The sequence below is a fragment of the Sapajus apella genome, unplaced genomic scaffold (genome assembly GCF_009761245.1).
Source record: "Sapajus apella isolate SASKATOON/1434 unplaced genomic scaffold, GSC_monkey_1.0 scaffold82, whole genome shotgun sequence".
NCBI classification, from domain to species: Eukaryota; Metazoa; Chordata; class Mammalia; order Primates; family Cebidae; genus Sapajus; species Sapajus apella.
This window is the reverse complement of record NW_022437022.1, coordinates 500,389-521,955: the sequence shown is the minus strand read 5'-3', so window position 1 is coordinate 521,955 and position 21,567 is coordinate 500,389. Positions and strand designations below refer to the sequence as shown.

Sequence of the window (21,567 nt, the reverse complement as noted above, 5' to 3'; positions counted from 1 at the left end):
TTTGGAGAAACAGAAAGAAATGCAGGTGAAGACAGTGTTCCTGGACACAAGGCAGGAGGCGCGAAGTCCCACATCCATGCCCACTGTCGTTCCTTCCTCACTGTGGGGCCCTTGGCACCTCAGCCCTCAGTTCACATGGTGGGGCAGTGTCGGGAGCCCGGAGCTTTCAGCCGGATTGTGGCCGTTTCCATTCCAAGCCACAAGAGGGTCAGGTGAGACCCTGTGCTTCATGGCCAGGCAGGGACTTGGTCTCTGAATGACTCAGAGCCAATCAGGAAAGCGAGAACCACAGCAGTGATTTTCACAGAAAGTCTTTCATGTAAGGAACTGCCTGAGTAAGGCTGGAAGACTGGAAAGGCAAAGGGGGTCCCCCAGTAACCTCAGGATGGTAACCGCAGGGAAGCAGCTCCTTAGACGGAGGGAAGAGGGTGGTGTTGTGACAACCTGGGAACACCAAGAAGGGAGGCACCGCCCGGCTGCTGGGAGCCTCTCCAAAGGGGCACTGTGAGGCTGGTTCTGGGAAGCTGGCAAAATAAGCAAACGTGCAAATAAAAACCAGAAACTTGTTCCTATAGCTTTTGCCAGAATTAAAAGGTTTTCTTTTTTCTTTTGCCTGCCTTCCAACCTCCCTTCCTCCCTCCGTCCCTCCTTCCCTCTCTCTCTCTCTCTCTCTCTCTCTCTTTTTTCTTTCTTTCTCCAATGGAGAGTGAAGAACAAATTCTTCCCCTCGTTTTCCCTTGAACGGGTGGTTGTAAAATACCATCCATATGGCTCTTCACATGGTACTGGAGGATCAAGTCACCAGTTGTTTTCACTGGCGGCCAGTGCAATAATGTATCCTGATACTGGTGGGTTGGTCAGTCTGTCTTCCCTTCCCCCTTCCCCCTTCCCTTCCCTTCCTTCCTCTTTTTTTTCTTTCTCTCTCTCCCCCTCTCCTCTTTCTCTCTTTTGTCTTTTCTTTTCTTTTCTCTCAAGATAGGGCCTCGCTCTGTCACCCAGACTATAGTGCAGTGATGCAATCACCACGGTTCCCTATAGCCTCAACCTCCCAGGCTCAAGCGATCCTCCCACCTCAGCCTCTCGAGCTGGGACCACAGGTGTGTGCCCCACTATATCTGGTTAATTCTTGTATTTTTTGTATAGACAGGGTTTCACCCATGAACTCCTGGGCTCAAGTGATCTTCCCACTTCAGCTTCCCAAAGTGCTGGGATTACAGGCATGAGCTCCCATGCCCAGCCAGCATTAAGAGGTTTTGATGGGGACAGTGACAGGAACAGGAGGAAGAAATAGGGGGCTCAGTACCTGCTCCTCCAAGGCTGCCTGCCTCTCTAGCACACTCTATTCACGGGGCTCACAGGGCAGTGGACGTGGAATATGGACCAGATTCCCAGCCCACCCTGCTCCGCAGGCCACGTGTAGAGGGTGGGTTTGGGGCTGAGAAGGGACAGCTTTGTAGCCAACATGCTCTCTGACTCCAGATTCATGTTTCTGGATTCTGCCTCGCTCCTGCCTCTGTCTTCACCGGGCCCAAGAGCCTGCCCCAAGTCAGGTCCACCTGCATTTTCACGATGGCTCCAAAGAGCCTCCCTTCAGTGCTGGAATCACACAGGGCCCAGCACCGTTGGCTTTAAGCCATCTCGAAGCCTGCTCTTCCAAGGTGCACTGCCCTCTGGATGCGGCCAATGCCCTGCTGCTGCCTCTGGGATCCTTGCTCCTTCCCATCCCCTGCCGGCTCAGTCTCCAGCCTGACCCACCGTGTTGGCTTTCGGCGCTATCAGCTCATGCCTGTGATGCTTCATCCCGGGTGGGTGGAAGACAAGATCCTGGCTATTCTCTGCCTCGCCACCTCGTCATTCCTCCCTGGTAATTCCCACTGAGGTCCAGGGCAGGCCAGGGCGTGTGTGGGGATCTGCTGTGGTTTGCAGGAACCTGTGTGGGGCCCAGGAAGTCCTACGGAGGAGCTGGCAGGTGCAACCACTGTGGTTTGAGCTGCTCCTTCCTCTTGCATGTTCTGAACCTCAACCTTTCCGGGCATCCAGAGATGAGGACACTCAGGAGGAGGACCTTGCATGCATGAGCCTCACAGAGGCACAAATGGCAGTGCCAACACATTGAATAGGAGGTGGGGAATGGACACGTCCAGTCACGGGAAAGCTCAGGTGCAATGTTCAGCACACTCTTCCTCACATAATGGTAATGGAGTGGAAAATTGTACCATGCACTCACTCTTCACTGGTCCATGCAGCCTCGCTCTTTTCAGCACTCAAGCAAGCAAGTCCTCAAGAGATGGAGTCTCTTTCTCCACCCTGGCTCTGAGTTCAGCCGTGTGACTGGCTTTGGCCAGTTGGGGTATTAGCCAACAAGACACAAGCAGGGCTTAACATGCACGTGTGCGATGGGGCTGGCCTCTTGTGTCTGCTGCCACTGTGAGAAGACATGCTGGGGTAGCTCGCTGGTCCAAGAGGAGGAGGAGAGGGATGAGGCGCCAGGCTGCTGAGCCTAGTGACTCCTGCCATCTTCAGACGAATGCACGGGTCCAGTCCAGATCAGCCAACTCCAGCCTACAGTTGTTATTTGAAGCCACTGGGTCCGAGAGTGGCATGTTCTACAGCAGGAGCTGCTACATTGGGAATTCACATTATTTATGAAAAGGGTTGATGGTGAATATAAAATAAATACCAAGAGGCAGAGAATTTTTGTGTTGCCCAGATCCTTTTTCCTAATGAAATGCCTTGGACCCACCAGGAAGTTCTCCAGTGCCAGGGAGCTCCTGCTGCAGACGCGGTGTGGGCAGGGGCAGGGTGATGAGCCGCACCAGTGGACCTCCCCGAGCTTCTGCTCTTTGCCGGGCCTCCTTCTCCATCATCTCTCTCTCTGCTGTCCACAGTCTTTCCCCACAACTGGGGCACAGTGCATTTGATCTGGCTCCCCTACGAGATTATAAACACATCTTAATCTTCTTGGCTTCAGATCACAACCAGGACCACCTCCTGACCAGCATTTGGAGTTTCCCACATTTTCCCCCGTGTTCTTAGAACTCTCGCACCTGCTCTGACGGATGGCCGATTGCAGGGCTGTGTGTGGGGTGGTTACCAGGTGAAGTCTCCGAGGGCAGCATAATTTTCCATATTTCCCCACACCTAAGGTGATACCTCAGCCTTTAATGTCAAAGAAAAAAATGAGGATTGTGTAAAGCCACTGAATTGGGTACAAAGTCATCCCTGGTGAGCTCAGGCAGGAGGCTGCCCCCAGGACCTGCAGACATGTTATAGATGCCAAAGTCATCCTGAATAAGAAACAGAGGGACAGGAGAGTCCTCTGATATATGATATACAATCTGAAATAAAAGGCGTGTCAGTAATTTCAGTATTTTGGGAGGCAGAAGAGGATTGCTTGAGGCCAAGAATTTGAGACCAACCTGGGCAATAATAGCAAGACCTGGTCTCTACTAAAAAAAATAATAACCAGGTGTGGTGGCACATACCTGTAGCCTCAGCTGCGTGAGAGGTGGGAGGACGGCTTGAACACGGGAGGTCGAGGCTGCAGTGAGCTCTCATGGTACCACCACACTGCACTCCAGTCTGGGCAACAGAACGAGACTTGGTCTCAACAAGAAAAAAAATAAAAGGCACTCTCACATCAATAAAGCAGATGGAAATGAGAATGGCAGAAGTAAATGGATGCTGCTTTTCCTTCTTTTTGAAAATCAGGTAGCATGAGAGAAGTGTCCCTGGCTTCTCATCACCTGGCCCTAGGGCTGTGACTTGAGATTGGACCAAGTGTCCCTTGCCAGGCAGGGCAAGGCTCAAGTTTCTCTTCAGGAGCTGAGCTGAGGCTCAGCTCCGCTGAGGGATGAGGGATGGCCTGCGCCTGGGACACCAGGGAGGCTGAAGTGTCTCGAGCTGCCCACTCTGGGGGTTGGAGAGGGGAAGGCTGTGGGTTGAGCGATGGCACCTCCTCAGCATGCAACTCCCAAGCCCAGAACTCAAGGAAGGGGCAGGTGGCTGGGCTACACAGAGGCCAAACACTCAGCACAGACCCTTGACCCCGGAGCCCTGGAGAAGACAAGCTGCCTTTCCAAACGCTGGGTGCTGTCTCCGTGATGATGAACACTGGAGAAGAGAGAGTCCCCACACTGGGCTTGCTCAGGGACACCAGGGCGTTTGCCTGCTGGGGTGTTTGGGGTGCAAAGGCCAAGAGGGAAAGAGGCCAATTAGTGACTGAGACTGAATTTCTAGGTAGCCCCAGCAAGTTTTGGGGGAAAAGGACTCAGAGAAGATTAAATCTGTTTTGAAGAAGGTTTTTAAATGGCATCTCGTGTATCCCGTGCTGTTACCGTGAATATTCACGGGTGCCATGGAGGGACCAGGCAGTGATGATCACCGACTCTCCAGAGGATGTTAGATTTACAGGGTGTGTGCCTGAGGAGTGACCCAAAGAAGCATCGCTTCTCACCTGTGCCCCTGAGTAGTTTCATAACAACATGACAAAATAGTAACAGCAACTCTCCCCTCCCCATAAAAATAAAACAAACAAAACCCAGTATGGAAACACGGTTTCTGACGAAAATGTCAGATGTGGTTTCTTTCACCCCTCTTAGCCCTTTCAATCAGCAATCCCTGCCTTTGACAGGAGACTGACAGGCAGCCTCCGTGATGTCCCCACAGACCTTGCTCCCAGCAGTCACAACTTGGTGTGATTCCCTCCCTGTGAGTGTGAACTGGACCTAGTGATTTACTTTCAACACGCGGAATATGGCAGGAGGGACGGGCAGTCACCTCTAGGCTGGGTTATAAAATGGCATGGCCTCCAACCTGGGCTCTCTTGCCGTCCCTGGATTGCTCATCCTGGGGGAGCCGGCCGTTGTGATACAGGCCTGGTGAGAGGCCCACGTGGTGAGGGTGTAAGGCCTGCAACACAGGCAGGACTGAGTTTGGGAGTGACTCCCACTGTCATGCTTCGGATGAGACCACAGCCCTGCCTGACAGCTGGACACAGCCTCGTGAAGGACTGCTGAGTTGCAGCCACCAGCCACACTTCTGCCCCACAGCAACGTGAGAGTAAATGCCTGTTTGTTTTTTAATGCAAGTTTGAGGATAGCTTATATGGGCCAAAGGTAGTTAGTACATGCGGTAAAACTTGAAACATACTATTTAATTCTGAGTAACATGGCTGTCACACTTTGAAGTGATAGTCTTCAATGCCTATCCATCTTAAAACATAAGTGTGATCCTAATTTTAGACATCACGATTCTCCAGGTAAAATGCGCTTTTGGATAGCATTTAAGAATAAGACCCTCACCTCTAAGGGCTTTTGTATTCCCAAATTTGATTCCCATATTTGAAATGCAACAATTGATAGTTCCTACAGATGATGGGAGTGTCTCTGCTCTTAAGGCTATACTCAGACATCAGCTAAAATTCCACTAAGTGTCCAACACGTTATTTATTTATTTATTTATAGACAGGGTCCCACTCTGTTGCCCAGGCTGGAGTACAATGGCGTGATCTCAGCTCACTGCAACCTCTGCCGTCTGGGTTCAGGTGATTCTCGTGCCTCAGCCTTCCGAGTAGCTGGGATTACAGGTATGTGCCACCACGCTCAGCTAATTTTTTGTATTTATAGTAGAGATGGTTTCGTCCTGTTGGCCAGGTTGGTCTTGAATTCCTGGCCTCAAGTGATTTTACCCATCTCTGCCTCCCACAGTGCTAGAATTATGGGCATGAGTCACTATGCCTGGCCCCAACACATTATTTAAATGCAATGTTCCTTTTGTCTGTTTTATCTGAGCCTCAGAGTAAATGGTCAGACATTTTTCAGAGAAGTAGAATGATACTTCTGGAAAAATCAAAGATGGTCATTAAAGCTCAGGCAGAGGGAATAAGACTCTCAGTTTGCCACTAGTCTTGGTCTGTTGTTAGTAGGAAGGCGTTTCTGGTAGCCCTCTATTCAAAATCGAACATAACACGCCAATCTGTGGCTGCATTGGGTCGAAAGCATTTCTTATCAACACCTGGGACTGCGGGGCCTAAATAGGAGCAATCTCAAGGCAGTCATGTTCACTACTCCTGGTGCCCCCATGGTGCATGGATGCTGGTGGTCGTATATTGGAGGGGGAGTTGCTGCCCTACATGACTCTTCTCAATATTGAAGGACAGACACTCAAATTCAAACACACCAGCCCAGCGAAGTTATTTCAGTAAGAAAAGACTCAACACGGCCTCAGATGGCAAGGTCGGCAATCCGGCAGAGAGCCGCAGTGGGTAATCTGTCAGCATCCACTTTCTTCTCTGTGCTCTGAAATCTACATAGTGAGGGGAAAAATGCAGACTCAGGGTGCAGAGATCAGGCTGAGTCTGAAAAGCTGATAATGGGGACAAGCAGAAGCTGCCCAGCGCACAGGAGGGCTGGGTGGAACTGGACACTGGTCGGTGGGTGGCCAGAGCCAGGATCTCAGAGCATCTCATATCAGTAAGTCAGCAGTCTCAGAGATGCAAATTGGGTGGGGCGGAGCTCACTGAGGTTCAGATTCGCAGGAGGACAGCAGGGGATTAAGTCCATTCTCAGTTCAGAGGGAGGAGCCCAGGGGTCCGAAACCTGTGGCCAAACCAGGCATGTCTCCACCTAGTTATGATTTACGAGTTACAGCCAAGTGCATGGCCTCAGCATTTCCTGTGGGTCCTGCTAGTTGCTGCTGGATTAGAGGTTGTGTGTATATGCTAAAGTCTATCTGGAATAAATTTACAGACACAAAGGAAAACCCTGGGTTAAAATGTTCTTGGGAGGTTAAAGAGACCCAGGGCGGTTTGAGGGAGGAAGTGCACTCGGGACGTGGAGACTGAGAACACTCAGGGGAAGCCAGTCCCGCACACCCACTGAGCGCTGCATTCATCCCGCACCACAGTGATACTCAGCCAGGAGCCGCCAGCGTTCAGGGAAGGGAGGGAAAGCCGGTAGACACCATTCATCCTCGAGATTTACAGTGGGCAACAAGCAGAAGCAGTCAACCCACAGGTGCTAACAAAAAAGAGACTGATTTCCTGGCATGTCCCCCTCGAGCACCAGCGAGCACTGAAGAAGTGTTTGCAGTCATCATCCCGGTTCTGTGGGTGCCCTGGAGGCAGAGTACCCACCACTAGATTTGCAGGCAGCAATTTCAACTGGATACCTTCAATTCTTTTTCTTGGTTTCTAGATTTCTAACTTGAATCTTACCATCCAAAATAGTAAGAAAAAAATTGCTTACTCCTCTAAAAGTGCTACTGTGATCGTGTTTATGAGATTTATTTTCTGAGAGAAAGGGCTGACATTATACTGGACAGAGGGCTGACCTCAGAGGGGGGCCAGCGGGCTGGATGGGAGCAGCTGAGGATGCCACTGTCCCCTTGTCCCGGGGAGTCTGCTGCTTCTGTGTGTGGTGGGGACAGGAAATCCTTGCCTCCTCCACAGATATTGCCTCTTCAAAGGGAAGGAAGCCTTCCCCTTGGCTGAGTGAGGCAGTTGCCAGAAGCCTTGAGCCTCGGCAGAAGGAGGTGCCGAACTCTTCCGTGTCACAGGCTTGGAGTGTGGGTTTAATGTCGGCATGGGTTTGCTGCAGTGAGCTGATGTGCATCGGGCTGACCTGCAGGCCTGGGCGGGCACCCGAGCCCTCTCCCAGCCCTCCCCAGAGCTGCCACTCTCTTCCCCACTTCCTCCCATCCGCTATACTAGGTGCATACTCGCTATAAAGCTACATACAGAACCACAGTCTCACGCACTGCCCATCCCTCCAGCCTGGGTCATGGGTGTGCCTGTTGATGAAGGGCACCTTCTCTGCACTGTGGCACCCTGAGCCACCCTCCTCCACATGCACACAGACCCAGGAAGGCCTCCTCTCGGGACCAGTGTGCAGGCTGAGGACTAGCAGTCTCTGGGCTGGGGAGGGCTGTGGGGAGCACTGGTCCTGGGTTCAGAGCAGCCTTGTCCCCCTGCAGCTGGCACTCCAGCTGCAGCTGCCATGAGGGGTGCCCAGGATCAGGCTGCACTGTGGTCTGGCTGCCCAGTCAGTCGACAAAGACCCTGGAGGAGAAATGACTGAGTCGCCGTCCTTAGGGGCTCCTGGTGCCCTGTCACCAACTGCACAGGCCCACAGGCTCCCAGTTGCAGAGCTCCTGGCCCTGAGCCGACGGAACCCCCTGCTCTTTGATGGATGGAGGGGTCCACATGGCTCAGGAGGCGCAAAATGGGACAAAAGTTTGCAAACTCAAAACCAAACTTGCCCAGCATGTGGCCTGGAGGCAGCACGCGGCCCAGGTCAGCAGGTTAGCTTTGAATGTGGCCCAACACATTCATAAACTTTCCAAAAACATGAGGGTGTGCGTGTGTGTGTGTGTTAGCTCATTGCTACTGTTAGTGTTAGTGTATTGTATGTGTGGCCCAAGACACTTCTTCTTTCCATATGGCCCAGGGAAGCCAAAGGTTAAACACCCCTGCTAAACCAAGCTTGCCATAAGACACGCCAAAGCATTCAGTTTTCTTACCATTTGCTGTTAAAAATAGCTCTGATTTGTTATCCAGACCTACTGTGCTATTCTAAAGAGTTACCATCAAATAAATACAGATAAAGAGCCATGAACATTTTCTCCTCAGTGAAATGTTCCCCGGAGCTGCTGCTGTCTTCACAAAGCGTGTTACCAGCGCCAAAGAGGCTACATCGCTGGGGAAAGAGGGTTCTGAGCAGATTGTTGATTCTTCGTTCCGATAAAGAAAACTGTGTACTGGCACTCTCAGAGCTCCATAGAGTCTGAAAACAGGAAATGCTGAGTTCCTCGCCAGCACGATCTTTTATAGCCATCCATGTCAATAGATTATTTTTAAAAAATAAAGCAACATAATGCATTCAGGAAGTTATTTGTGGGAACAGGAAACCTCTTATTTGAAAGAGTTATTGACTTTGATTGGGAACAACAGGGCTCTGAACGTGACAGGTGGGTGCTGGGCAGAGGCTGCCGCCTGGCTGAGGGGGCACAGGCATGCTGGAGGCCCATGGTGTCCATTCCGATGGGGACCGCGCTAAACCGTGGGGCTGCTGACCTGGGATCTGGGAGGGGCAGCTCAGGGATGGTCTGTCTCAGCAACGACAGGACACACAACCCAGTGGGCACCAGGGATAAGAGGTCGATATCTTTGGAGGGAGATCGGGTGAGGAAAGGACTTGGGAATTAGGAAATACAGAATAGGAAATCAAGGAATGTGTTCAGAAGCTGTTTATGGAAATAAGGAAAGTCTTACTTCAGAGATGTGGGACATGAACAAGAAATAAGCATCATGATGACAAAGACAATTTTTTTTTTTTTTGAGTTGGAGTCTTGCTCTATTGCCTAGGCAGAGTGCAATGGTGCAATCTCATCTCACTGCAACTTCTGCCTCCTGGGTTCAAGCTATTCTCCTGCCTCAGTCTCTCCAGTAGCTGGGATTACAGGTGCCCGCCACCATGCCCAGCTAATTTTTGTATTTTTAGTAGATACAGGCTTTCACCATGTTGGCCAGGCTAGTCTTGAACTCCTGACCTCATGTGATCCACCCACCTTGGCCTCCCAAAGTGCTGGGATTACAGGCGTGAGCCACCATGTCTGGCCAAAGGACAATGATTAAACTTCATATTTCTACAAAACATTCTGCCACCAACACAGACACATAAAGAGTGAGCTGCAGTGGACCAAATCAATCGGGTCCTGCGGTTCTCAGGTTCTTCCACTCTCCCAGGGTTCCAGTGCTGTGGCTGAGGCTCCCTGCATAGGGACCCTCTGCCTGCCTTGCCAGCAAGTGGAGGGCACCCACAGCTGGACCAGGGCCCAAGTCTTCTGCTTATAAGAAAACAGGACGAAAGCCAGAGGTGGGAGAGTCTCTCCCACACATCATCTCCAGGCTCCTCCTTTGCTCCTGCCTGGGAGGAGGCCGGCTTCCCCTTCCCAATGGGGAAGCCCCTGCGGTTCCAGCCCACTCACCCTGCTCCTTCTCTCCTACTCTCCCCTAGCCCCACCTGCCATCTCTCTGCCCCAGTCCTGCCCCAATTTCCAAGCTGTTAATCCAATGCCTTTAAAGATGTCCACAGCACAATCCTCCCTGCAAAGGTTACCAATCAGACAGAGCAGAGAGGCTGTGTCACCCAGCGAGGCCCTGGAAAACCCCCTCCCCAGCCCTGGTGTGATCTGCTCCTGAGATCAGCCCTGCTGGGCGGTCCCCTCCACAGCCGTGGTCAACAGGCAGGTACCTTCCTTCTCAATGGGTCAAGACATGAGGATCTCACCAATAGGAAACATGAAAATCTGGTCAAGCTGCTTCTTGTTTCAGTCCTATTTCATGCCTGTTTCCAGTTCTAGTTATTAGGAGAATTCCTCAACACTGTCCCAATATTTGTTTCTTTGTTTTAGCGCTCTTGTTTCCAATCTGGAGGAATGCTTTCACTTTCCCAATTATCCCTTCTTTCATCTGGTTTGGTTTTTGGCTACTGTATCATCTCTTCAGTTTCCCTAGGTGTTTAAAGGCCTCTGTTCCCTGGGTTCTATGTGCTACTTGAGGTCACCATTGGTTTGCTTGTCTCTGGGCAGGTAAGGAAGCTGTCACTTGTCATAACAGAAAGTCGAGTGTAAACAGGCTTCCCCACAGTAAGAGATTCACTGGCTCACCAATGAAAAGCCCTGGGAGGTCAGGTGCGGTGGCTCACACGGGCGGATCACTTGAGGTCAGGTGTTGAAGACCAGCCTGGCCAACCTGGCGAAACCCTGTCTCTACTAAAAATAGCTGGCTGTGGTGGTACACACCTGTAATTTCAGCTACTCAGAGGGCTGAGGCAGAGGTTGCAGTGAGCCAAGACTGCGTCACGGCACTCCAGCCTGGGCCACAGAGTAAGGCTCTTTCTCAAAAAAAATAAAAAATAAAAATGTCCTGGGAGTTGCAGCCCCTGTCACTGCCTGATTCAATTCCCATCTCCTGAAGGGCTGGCCTGGCCCCACACCGGTCTCCCCTATAAAATGTGGTCAGTTGATCTCCAGAAGTGCTAGTCCACCCTGTGATTCCACCCCTCACCCTCCAGGAGCTGGGCTCCCTATGACATGGTAAGATTCCTCTTGATCTGAAGTCAGCTACAGTCAGCTCTCACCTAATCTGCATGTAGAACTAATCTGCATTGTAACCAGGACTGTTCCAGGCACACACTTCAGACCGTCCCCTCCCCGGGGCGTCCCTGTCCGAGCCCTCCTGTGAGGCCGGGTGTCAGATAATAAGACTTTTCCCCTTGAAACTCCACAGCCATCTGCTTCATGTTTTCACAGCACTTACCACGCTGTGGTGGAAACACTGCTCCCAAAGTCGACATATTTACACTCAACCAGATTCAACCTCCTTTCAATTGACACATTTGTACGTATCCTGCAATATCAAACACAATCTCCTACACTTCAGAGGCTAATGACTATGAGCTGAATTTTTTCTCTTGTTCTTGTTTTGACTAATTATTGGAGAAACTGGAACTGAGAGAGGATTTCTTCAGTGGTCCGGCACACAGGACTACTGTGATGTTCTCTTGAGAAAGCCTGGACTTCTCTGCAATGGAGTTTTAGTTAACTTGGAGAAAACTTCTGTTTCCAGCATGCTCAATTCTACCACGTTTAGGTGACTTTCTATGTAGTTGTTTGCATATTTTGAAAATTTATGACCTTCAAGGGCTACCAGGTGTCTTCACAACAGAAAACTTGAGTTAATACTAGGATGAGAGATCAGCCCTTGACACCTTCCAGAAAGATGGGACAGAAGGACATGGGCGTCAAGCCAAGGTTAGGTTTTACATGTAAGAGGCAGAACTGCCTGACTCTGAGAAATTGAGGTATAAAATAGAAGGTATTATACAATATGAATACCTTCTACTCTATGCAGTTAAAAATAAGAAATGTGGTCATATCAGTATTTTTTTTTTTTGAGACAGGGTCTCACTTTGTCACCCAGGATGGAGTGTAGTGGCGTGACATTGGCTCACTGCAACCTCCTCCTCCGGGGCTCATGCAGTCCTCCCGCCTCAGCCTCCGAGAGTTAGGACTACAGGCACACACCACCACTGCCAGCTAATTTTTTTATTTTTAGCAGAGATGGGGTTTCAACATGTTGGCCAGGCTGTTCTCAAACTCTGGCCTCAAGTGATCTGCCTGCCTTGGCTTCCCAAAGTGCTGGGATTATAGGCATGTATTTACCAACACGAGTAGGTATTCATGCTATTCAGTTTTTACCCTTGAAAAGGGGGAGGAAGATATTTTTGGATTATTCTAAAATTAAATTTAAATTATATGATGCCTAGGACTTGCCACAAAATGACCTGGAGCTGTGTGGGTAGCTGGAAGGGGAGAGGGAGTGGGTACGTAAATAAAACAAGACTGGAAATTTTGGGAATTATCTATCTAAGACAGATCTGTGGGGGTTATTACATTCTTTGTTTCCATATATGCTTGCATTTTTTATGACAAGACTCATCTTTTTTAAAGCAGGAATTAAACCTCTCAAGCAAATGAGTGTGATTGTCACTTTAAAAATGCTTCTGGTATTAAAATCACTCCCATAGCAGCATAAAATAAGTCATTTTTAAAGCTGGTGTGGGATGAAGCTGTGATCCTGGGAAATGTAAAGCTGGTTTGCGTATGGATACACACGTGTGCTATGTTCATACCAGCGGCCCGGCTCGGGAACACATGCCAGCCAGTGAGCCGTGCCACCAGGGCCGCCTTCTCCCGCCGGCCAGGGCCGCCTCACCTCTCCTTACCTCTGGCCACTTTCCAGCCCCTGTTCTCACTCCAGCGGGGCCTGAATCCTCACTGCTTCTCCATGCCTATCCTGGCTCAGAACATCCCTTATCCGCTGGACTAAGTCTCCACCAAATCCTGGGAAAGCTGGGTGCCACACGCCGCCCTGTAAGCCCACTGATTGCAGAAGGCCGCCTTCTACAACGACGTAGCTCAAAACCTTCTCTTCTCTAAATAAAGTTGTATTTTACTTACATGCAAAATAAACACAAACGCAGTTTTCTGCCTTCAATCTTTCTCTCCTTTATTTCACAGAAGACACTTTGGTTCTCTTCCATACGGCTTTCACTCTGCATGCCTTCCCCGACAGATGAGAACGTGTACGTCTACTCACAGTTCCCAATGTTTGCTGTTCTGCGTCACCCTCGGAGGTGGAAATTACAGTGACTCACAGCCAGGGAAGCAGCAAGGTGGGGTGAGAGAGAGAATGAGAGGGAGGTTGAGCTTCAAAGAGGCCAGGTGACCTTTGTCCAAGCATGGCTGGCAAGTGACACAGAAAGGGGGCTCCAAACGTGGCCTCTCAAGCCTCAAGCTCCAGCGTTTCTGCTGTGCTTCATGAGACTGTGCTCTCAAGTGCAAAGCAGGCATCTGTTGACCACAAGTTTCCAAAATTTGGCAAAAGGATTTGAACACTCCAGAAATGGTGTGTATTTAGATATCCATTCCACCAATAAATTCGAGTATGACTTTTTTAATTTATCATGGTCATTAGTAGATAAAACCTTACTTGTTTACAATTACTATTAATTCTATAGGATTTAGTTCACATTACAATACCTGGTTGTCCAACTACCAGCACTAATAGATAACTAAGTAGTAAGTTTGGAGAAAAAAACTGTGAACAGAAAGTCTATTAAGAAGGAGATGTTGCTTTTTAAGTCACAACAAAAAATAATAAATGTCACCAGGTGTGGTGGCTCATGCCTGTAATCCCAGCACTTTGGGAGACTGAGGTGGGGAGATCACCTGAGGTCAGGAGTTCAAGACTAGCCTGGCCAACATGGCCAAACCCCATCTCTATTTAAAAAAAAAAAATACAAAAAGTAGCCAGGCGTGGTGGTGGGCACCTGTAATCCCAGGTATTCAGGAGGCTAAGGCAGGAGAGTCACTTGAACCTGGGAGGTGGAGGTTGCAGTGAGCTGAGATCACACCACTGCACTCCAGCCTGGGCAACAGAATAAGACTCCATCTCAATAAACATAATAATAAAATAATAAGCAATATTGTCACTTATTTTTGCCAGTGCAAATCTAGAAAACACGTGATGAGGGACAGTGCGTAGGACCTAGCCAAAAAGAGCTTGAACATGAAAGGAGACCTGCTAAGGCCAGAGGCACAGTTCAAACTTCCACAGGATGCAGAATCGGAAATGCTTCAGCCTCGCTGCCCCCTCCTCCCATCGTCAGCTCTGGAAAGGGCGGCGAGGGCCCTGTTTGGCGTCTCGGGTGAGGACTGCTCTTCTTTAACAGAGGCTGCTTGCCTCTCCCTATCTTCTCACCCCTTCTGCTCTGAGTCAGGCTTTGCTCCCCAGTGAAACACAGAAAGCAGGAAAGCAGGGAAAAGTGGAGCGAGTGGGAAGGGCGGAGAGGCAGCGCCAGAGCATGGATCCACCCGACGTGTCAGCCCGTCGGCACTTGGAAAACACGAGGGGTGTGCCAAACTTGGCAGCTTATAACACGGTATCTCAGAGACCTTCTAAGAAATAGATGCCACACCCCAAGACAAAAAGAATCCGCACCTTGCACAATGGACTTGTACCATTTCCTGATACAAATGACGCTCATTTCCCAAGCAAAATACGAGGCATCTCCAGTGCCTAGGATGCGAAATTATAAACCGACTCATTGCTCCACCAGAAACATGCCCTGCTCCCAGATTCTGCTCCCAGATTCCCTCATCTGCATCCTCCACACAGCATCTCCTACCCCTAATTCATCTGTGACTCCTGCAGCCACTGCTGACCAGTGCTGACCAGTGCCAAGCGGTGCTGAGCGGTGCTGGCCAGTGCTGACCAGCGCTGAGCGGTGGCCCCAGGGAGGCTGAGCTCTCCTCCTTCAAGTTGCACCTGGATTCTGTGCTCCAAAGGGAAAACTGTTCCTGGTGATTCCCAAGACCCAGTTCTTCCTGCATCTTGTGATTCCAGCTCACAGGTCCAGGCCTCTTCCTGGATGCCCCACTAGGTCTTGCTCCTGGTGGCCTCTCTCCCAGAGATGAATAGCCTGTCTTGACCCTTGTGGCCCAGGGCTGGGGCTGACACCCACAGCAGGCGCCCGATGCTAATGCCACCAACTTTCCCCCTCCTCTGCCAGGAACGCCTTGTCCTCCAGTGGTTCCTGCCAGGATCCCTTGCTCATCTCCTTCTGTGAGTCTCATCACCAACCACCAGTGTGCCATTCTCCCCGGGATGATGGACAGCTTAGGTTTAAGTCTTCTGATGTGCAGCAAGAATATACAAAGAAAACTGTTCTAACCAATATATTGTTTAATAGTAAAATCTGGTTCATTTGTAGAGTTCTAAGGGTTTTCAGATGCTGCTGTTACGGTTAAGCTACAGGCAATTTACCCAAGGAATGTGATGTTGAAATGTTTCAGAATACACTTCCGCTTGAAAATTACAGGCAATAAAATGTACCAGCTTTCTCCTTTTTTCTTCATTAATGAACTGAGGAACATAAAAGTTCAATTAAAAATGAAGACTCATGTATCACTTGGTTCTTTTTAGTCCTTTTAATTTAATAAAACATTGGTGTTGAGGTGTCGGGAAACAGAAAGCGATTGCCCTGTTTCTGGCTCAGCATTCGCATTTGGCTAACTCACAAATCCAGAGCTGTGGGGAGGGTCTTTTCCCTACCTCAGTCAGCACCTAGAATACCCGCAGGCGGGGTCAGGTGTCAGAGGCTCCGGGAAGAACAGACAGGGTGAGACAGCCCTGGGGAAAGGGAGGGGCACGGAGGAAGCTCTGAGGGCAGGGCCAAGACATCAGGTTTACTGCTGAGCTGAGTCTAGAACAGAGTGAGGGAGGAGGGACTCCATAATTGGCTGTCGAATAAGTGTAATCCCAAGAAGAAAACTGGGTGGGAGTGTGAAGATAAATATTAGCAACAACGAGGCAAAGCAAGCAAAGATCCTTTCACAGCCGGGACAAGCTCATTCACCAGAAACCATGAAATGGAACCTGCCCCCACACCCCGCGAGACCATGGCCTCGTGCCTGTCCTCAGAGTGCCCTTTGAGCACTACCTATCTCAGTCAAGAGGCAAGCCTTGCCTTTGACCACATCCTAGTCTTTTTTCCCTTCTGTTTCTTCTGGAAGGTCATGTGGTCCTGTAGGTCCTAGCTTTTATAACCACATTCCTTAGATCCAAACCACGCTAAGTTTAAAGAATGAAGACATGAATGAAGAAATGCAACAAGAAGCAGTGGGAAGGTGTACCAGCTGGCGGGCATCAGGTGGGTCTCACCACTCGCCCTTGGTGAAGCCCAGCCCGAGGCCACGGCCGGCAGCTGCACTTCTTGGGAGAAGATCTGAGCCCTGCTGGGGTCACCACATGCAACATGGCTCCTCCCAAGGGCAGGGCAAGACCTTCAGATGGAAACACATGCATTTCCACACCAGCTAATACCTATGGGGCCTCTGTGTTGTAGAGTATTGCATATTGCAGATGTCCAAAAGTACACAAAGTTTCAACTTTATAAATCACATGCAGTGATGCTCTCCTGATTCAGAGAAAATATGCAAGAGCCAGCAATGTAACATTGCATTCCCAAAGCAAGCAGCGAGAAAGCAGGAAGCAAAGTTTTGCACCTCATAATCATTGTAATCTACAGAACACATTCCCTCCACTCTAGAGACCTGAAAATACGTTTTAAAATTATCTCATTGGTTTAAATTATTACTTTTAAATTACTTTATTAGTTACTTCTGTGGCCATCCAAATAAGTCAGATTTCACTTGGAATAAATCAGTGGTTCACCTAAGGGCAATCTCTGACTTAAATATTTCCCTCTATTAATCAATAACTTCCTTTTCCCAATATGCTTTCCCATCAGGGAAATCGATGTCTCTGGATAACTATGTAGACACAAACGTGTCAGAGCACATCAGGCTGAGAACACAGAGGGAAATGCATTTGGAGCCTTTCGTGTCCAGGGCCTCACTCCGCCACTGTGACGCCGGTGGCTGATTCTCCTCCGACCACGTGAGTCAGCGTGCACCTGGCGGGTGAGGCTGGGCAGCCTAGGGAGGAGCAGCCAGTGAGAGGTCCTTGGGGTGTTGTGCAGCTGTGGTCCCTAAGGTCCCGACCCCCAGACAGGCCCACAGCAGCCACAGCACTTCCCTTTCCCTCTGCAGGACCCAGAGCTCACAAGGCAGCAGCACGGGGCTACCCTGCAAAGCTCATCTTGGACTCTACCCAGCCACGCTCCTGTAGGAACCCAAGAGAACTGGAGGTGTCTATAAGGTGTTGTCATCTAGACGTAGCTGGGGACAGAGAACAGGTAACAGGGCCCAAGGTCCCCAGTGAGGTAGGAGGCGGTACTTGACTCTGGAGGTGGGGTTTAGACACCGGACTAAATCGAGAACGAGCTAACACGGGGACAGGGGTCCGGGACATGGTCCATCGGTGTGCCATGTCTGTTTACTATTGCTATGGAAACATCCAAGCATTACTGCCCCTTTCCATAGCAACGACCCCATGACCCAAAGTTACTGCCTTTTTCCTAGAAATTTCTGCATAAGCTGCCCCTTAGTCTGCATGTAATTAAAAGTGGGTATAAATGTGACTGCAGGCCTGCACTGAGCTGCTACTCTCTGCCTGGGGGGTGGCTCTGCTCTGCAGGAGCAGTCACAGAGCTGTAAAGCTGCTGCTTCAACACAGCTGTTTTCTTCCACCCTACCACCTGCTCGCTCTTGAATTCTCTCCTGGGTAAAGCCAAGGCCCTTCTAAGGCTAAGGCCTAATTTGAGGCTCGCCTGTCCTGCACCACCAGGAAAATCAGGGACCAATGGCAGGGTCTCTCTGGGTGCAGCCATCCTCAAGCCTTCGCCCTACTCTCTGCCCTCCTGCTCTGCCCCAGAGGCTCCAGGAATCCAGGCAGACTCCCTTGGATGCATCCACAGTCAGCTCCGTCCCCGGAAGCCTGGCCTCCAGCCCACATCGGCTTTACCCCCAAACAGCTTGATTTGTTTTCTAAGAGAAATTCTAAACCTACTTATTAATAAAATGCCCTTTCTGCTTCTTTCCCATCTATAATAAGAGGATGTCTTACATATCTGAAGAGCGACAAGACACCAGTGCCAGAGGAGGGGCTAAGGGAGGCTGTCCTTGCTTGAGAGCGTGCGGCACGGGGGGCCTCGGTGGCTGCGGGGGGCCCTTGCACGAGGTGGGGTATCGCTGTGCAACGGCGGCTCCAGAGCCCTGCAAGGGCCAACTTGCTTCCATGGAAGTCCCCACCCAGTGGGTGGCGCCCAGCACTGCAGAAGCTCAGACAGTACCCGATGGAGCGCGGGGCAGGTGTGCCGGCTGCCGGACAGAGGTCGCGGAAGGCAATGGTTAAAGCCATCTGTTGGCCACTTCTATCCCTGTTCATCCCACTTGTCCTCCCTCAGACACTTGGACTAGAGTCAAAGGATCCCAGATGTCTGACTTTCTTTCTGCCCTAGGTTCATAGGGGAAAGCTGATGGATTCGTAGGCCACGCATCTTCGAGAGCTGTGGGAGTACAGTTCATTCCCTAGGACGAGGAAGATCTCAGATTCCAATCCACAGGCACTCCCTGAGCCCCCGCCGCCTCCCAGCTCTTGTAAGAACCCTCCCCGTGCACCATCATGATAATGCTATGAGCATCACATTTCTCATGGCAAAGAGCCATGCAGGACTGAGGTTCAAGCTGGGTTGACGCGGGTGGATACCTGGTGCCCCTCCTCCCACCTCAGACTGTCTCCTACCACCGAGTGAGCCCGCAGACAATGCGGCATGGTGACAGACGATGGCCCCGTGCACCAGGGGGTGGGGACAGAGGGGAGGGGCTGTGAGGTCTTTACATTCACAGCCTTAGGTCTTGGGACTGATGAGAACAAATGACTGGGATCACCCAGGTGCTTTCCAGACACTACAGAAGGAGCGAGAATCTTATTTGACAGTGACACCCCAAAGAGATGGGAAGAGGTCGGGACAGCACTGACTGAAAGGCAGTCCTATGCGACAGAAGGCCGGCCCTGTGGAGTCCTGCCGCCAGGAACAGGGGTTAGTGTGGGTATCGGGCACCAGGCATGAGAATTTGTCACTGGGAACGAGGATGTGTGGAGACCCTACAAAGCAGCCAAACCTCTCCTATGGTGGGACCCTCTGGCCCAGGGTTATATCCATGTCACCTGGTGGCTCCTCAGCTCCTTTTGTGCAGGGAGGTGAAATGACCCAGAATGAACCCTGAAATCCAAGCAGCTTGGTGTGACCTTCTGAAACCTCTGATGCCAAACCAGCCTGTCCCAGATACACTGGAGCCAGCACGTATGCTTTGCGGCACAGGCCACATGTCACCTGCTGACAGGACCTGGCCCGTCAGTGCACCTGACCTGCAGCCTGTGTGGCTTAGCGTTCCTCCTCCCTCAGCCCAGAATCCCCGCCCCTCACTGGCCCACTTCTCTGCTCATGCTTCAGCCTCCTGGCTTCCTGTAGGAAGCTGCCTTGCTGCCCAGCCGAGCTGGGTCCGTGCCTGTATCTCCATGGTGTCTGCGTCACTGCTTTTAACTGTGCGGCGTTTTAAGGGCCTGTTTAGGAGCTACCTCCACCCCGCTAAGAGCGCTCACAGCAGCGCCCGTGGCAGGAGCTCTGTGCATGCTCAATGTATTAACATGTGCCAGTTACAGCAGGGCCACAAATGCAGGACATCACTACCATTTCCCTCACCCGGGGTTTGAAGGAGAAAGAACAGGACCCGAGTACAGGTGGGGAGGAACTGACTGGCCGCAGGGCAGAGGACAGCTCTGTCTGCACCCACTCTTCCTGCTACTGAGATAACCACAGGACGACAGAAGCCAACCCAGGGGTCTGCCCTGCCGTCTTGGATGCCCACGACTCTGCCTGGGCCATGGAGACGCAGGGCACAGACAGCGATGCCCCGGCGCTTAGGAGACTGAAGACGAAAGGACCATTATCGAGTGTCAGCCGTGCTGTGTCTATTCACTGCTGAAAGAACAGTGGCACCTCCCCGCCTGTGAACGTGGCCTGTTGCTGCTCCAGTGGGTGGGGAGACTAGCAGAAGCCGCCAAGATTTTACCCAGAAGCTAAAGAAAAGGAAGAGGTGGTTTTGGGGGAAAATTGTTGACTGAAGAATTCCAAAGATCTATATTTATTTTTCTATTAAGATGGTTTACTGAAGTATTTGAATGGCAGGAGTCTAGGCATTTTAATTTGCACAGATGTGGCTTGTTGACACTTTGATTTTCTGTACTCAAGAGCAAACAGAATGTTCAAACACATTTAAGTTGGGCACTTTTAAATAAGGCGAAGCATTGCATCGGCGGCTTGGGGTGGAGCGTTATCAGGATTCGCCTAATGCGTGTGCACAGAAATGCAAAATTGCCTTTCACCAGAACCAATCTCGGGTTATGTGTGGTCCAAAGAATGCTTCTAAGCCCCCTGCAGTAGGAGTGAGACCTGGAAGACACGGGCCGCGAGACAAAGGGCCCCAGACCACCACTGGAGAGCAGGTTCTGTTCACGGGAACGGGGTGGGAGGGGGCTGGCTTGGGAAGGAGGGGGCAGAGCTGGGCTGCTCTTCATGGCAGAGGGGAGGAGATGGAGTATTCAAAAGGCAGGAGGAGGGGACAGGGACGCGGACCTCAGGGTGGGGGTGTGTGTGTCTGGGATGGGGAATCCCTGACGGGTCTCTGGAGGTCGAAGGAGCTAGCAGGGCTTCCAGGCTCACGGTGGAGCAGCTGGGCACTCTTCCGCCTGCTCTGCCATCCTCCAAGGTCTCTGGGTGTCTCCCTTGCTCACTAAAGCTTGCATGTGGTGGATCTTTGGGGGGCACTTGAAAAAGACACAACCTCTCCTGCTAGGACACTGCACAGGTTCCCTGCCGGGGAACCTAGACGTCAGGTTCGCACTCATGTCCCACCCGCCCGGCCCCTCCGCTCAGCCCCCACCTTGCCAGGGTCGCATTCTTACCTCCAGCACCGCTGCAGAGAGAGCTGGCAATGGGCGGCTGGGTCCACAAGTCAGCACCGACGGCGGCTGGGTCCACAAGTCAGGACCGAGTGATTAACCAGCACCACGTGTGCCCCCAGCAACAAGCAGAACCATGGGGCAAAACGAAATCACTGGGTTTGGAGAAGGGGTGAGAACAAGGTGCCTAGGAGAGTGGCATACAGCATTGCTGTGAGGAGTGACATGACGCACAGGCAGGGGGAGGGAAGGTGGGAACAACGGGGTCAGCATGAGGCTGGCAACACACAGCATTGAAGTCTCAGTTGTGCTTAGGGGCTAGGACACGCCCGAGGTTAGCCAGACAACAGGAGCCCCACTTGGAGGCAGCCTGGGGGCCCTCTTTCCACGCCAGCACGCTCACATGGACCCATGTGAGGGGGCTGTCTCCTGTCTCAGTTTCTTTATCTGCAAAATGAGATTGTCATTGTGCTCCTAAGAATTACAAGGACTGAGTTATTACATGCTATGAAGTTAGGGGAACACCGATGTGATGAATAGCCTTAATGCAGAGCAAGAGATTGCAGCTGAGTGGA

At 51.1% G+C, this 21,567-nt stretch overlaps 1 protein-coding gene and 1 long non-coding RNA gene across 5 annotated transcripts in view; one reads left to right on the top strand and one right to left on the bottom strand.

Moving 5' to 3' along the window:
* Positions 1-21,567, bottom strand: part of RPS6KA2 (ribosomal protein S6 kinase A2) — a 447,811-nt gene that overhangs the window by 250,997 nt on the left and 175,247 nt on the right. The gene's annotated exons all lie outside the window — the stretch shown is intronic.
* Positions 16,889-17,894, top strand: LOC116533461. The gene is made up of 3 exons (XR_004261303.1): positions 16,889-17,088; positions 17,179-17,324; positions 17,666-17,894. It is a non-coding gene; the product is annotated as an uncharacterized LOC116533461 (long non-coding RNA).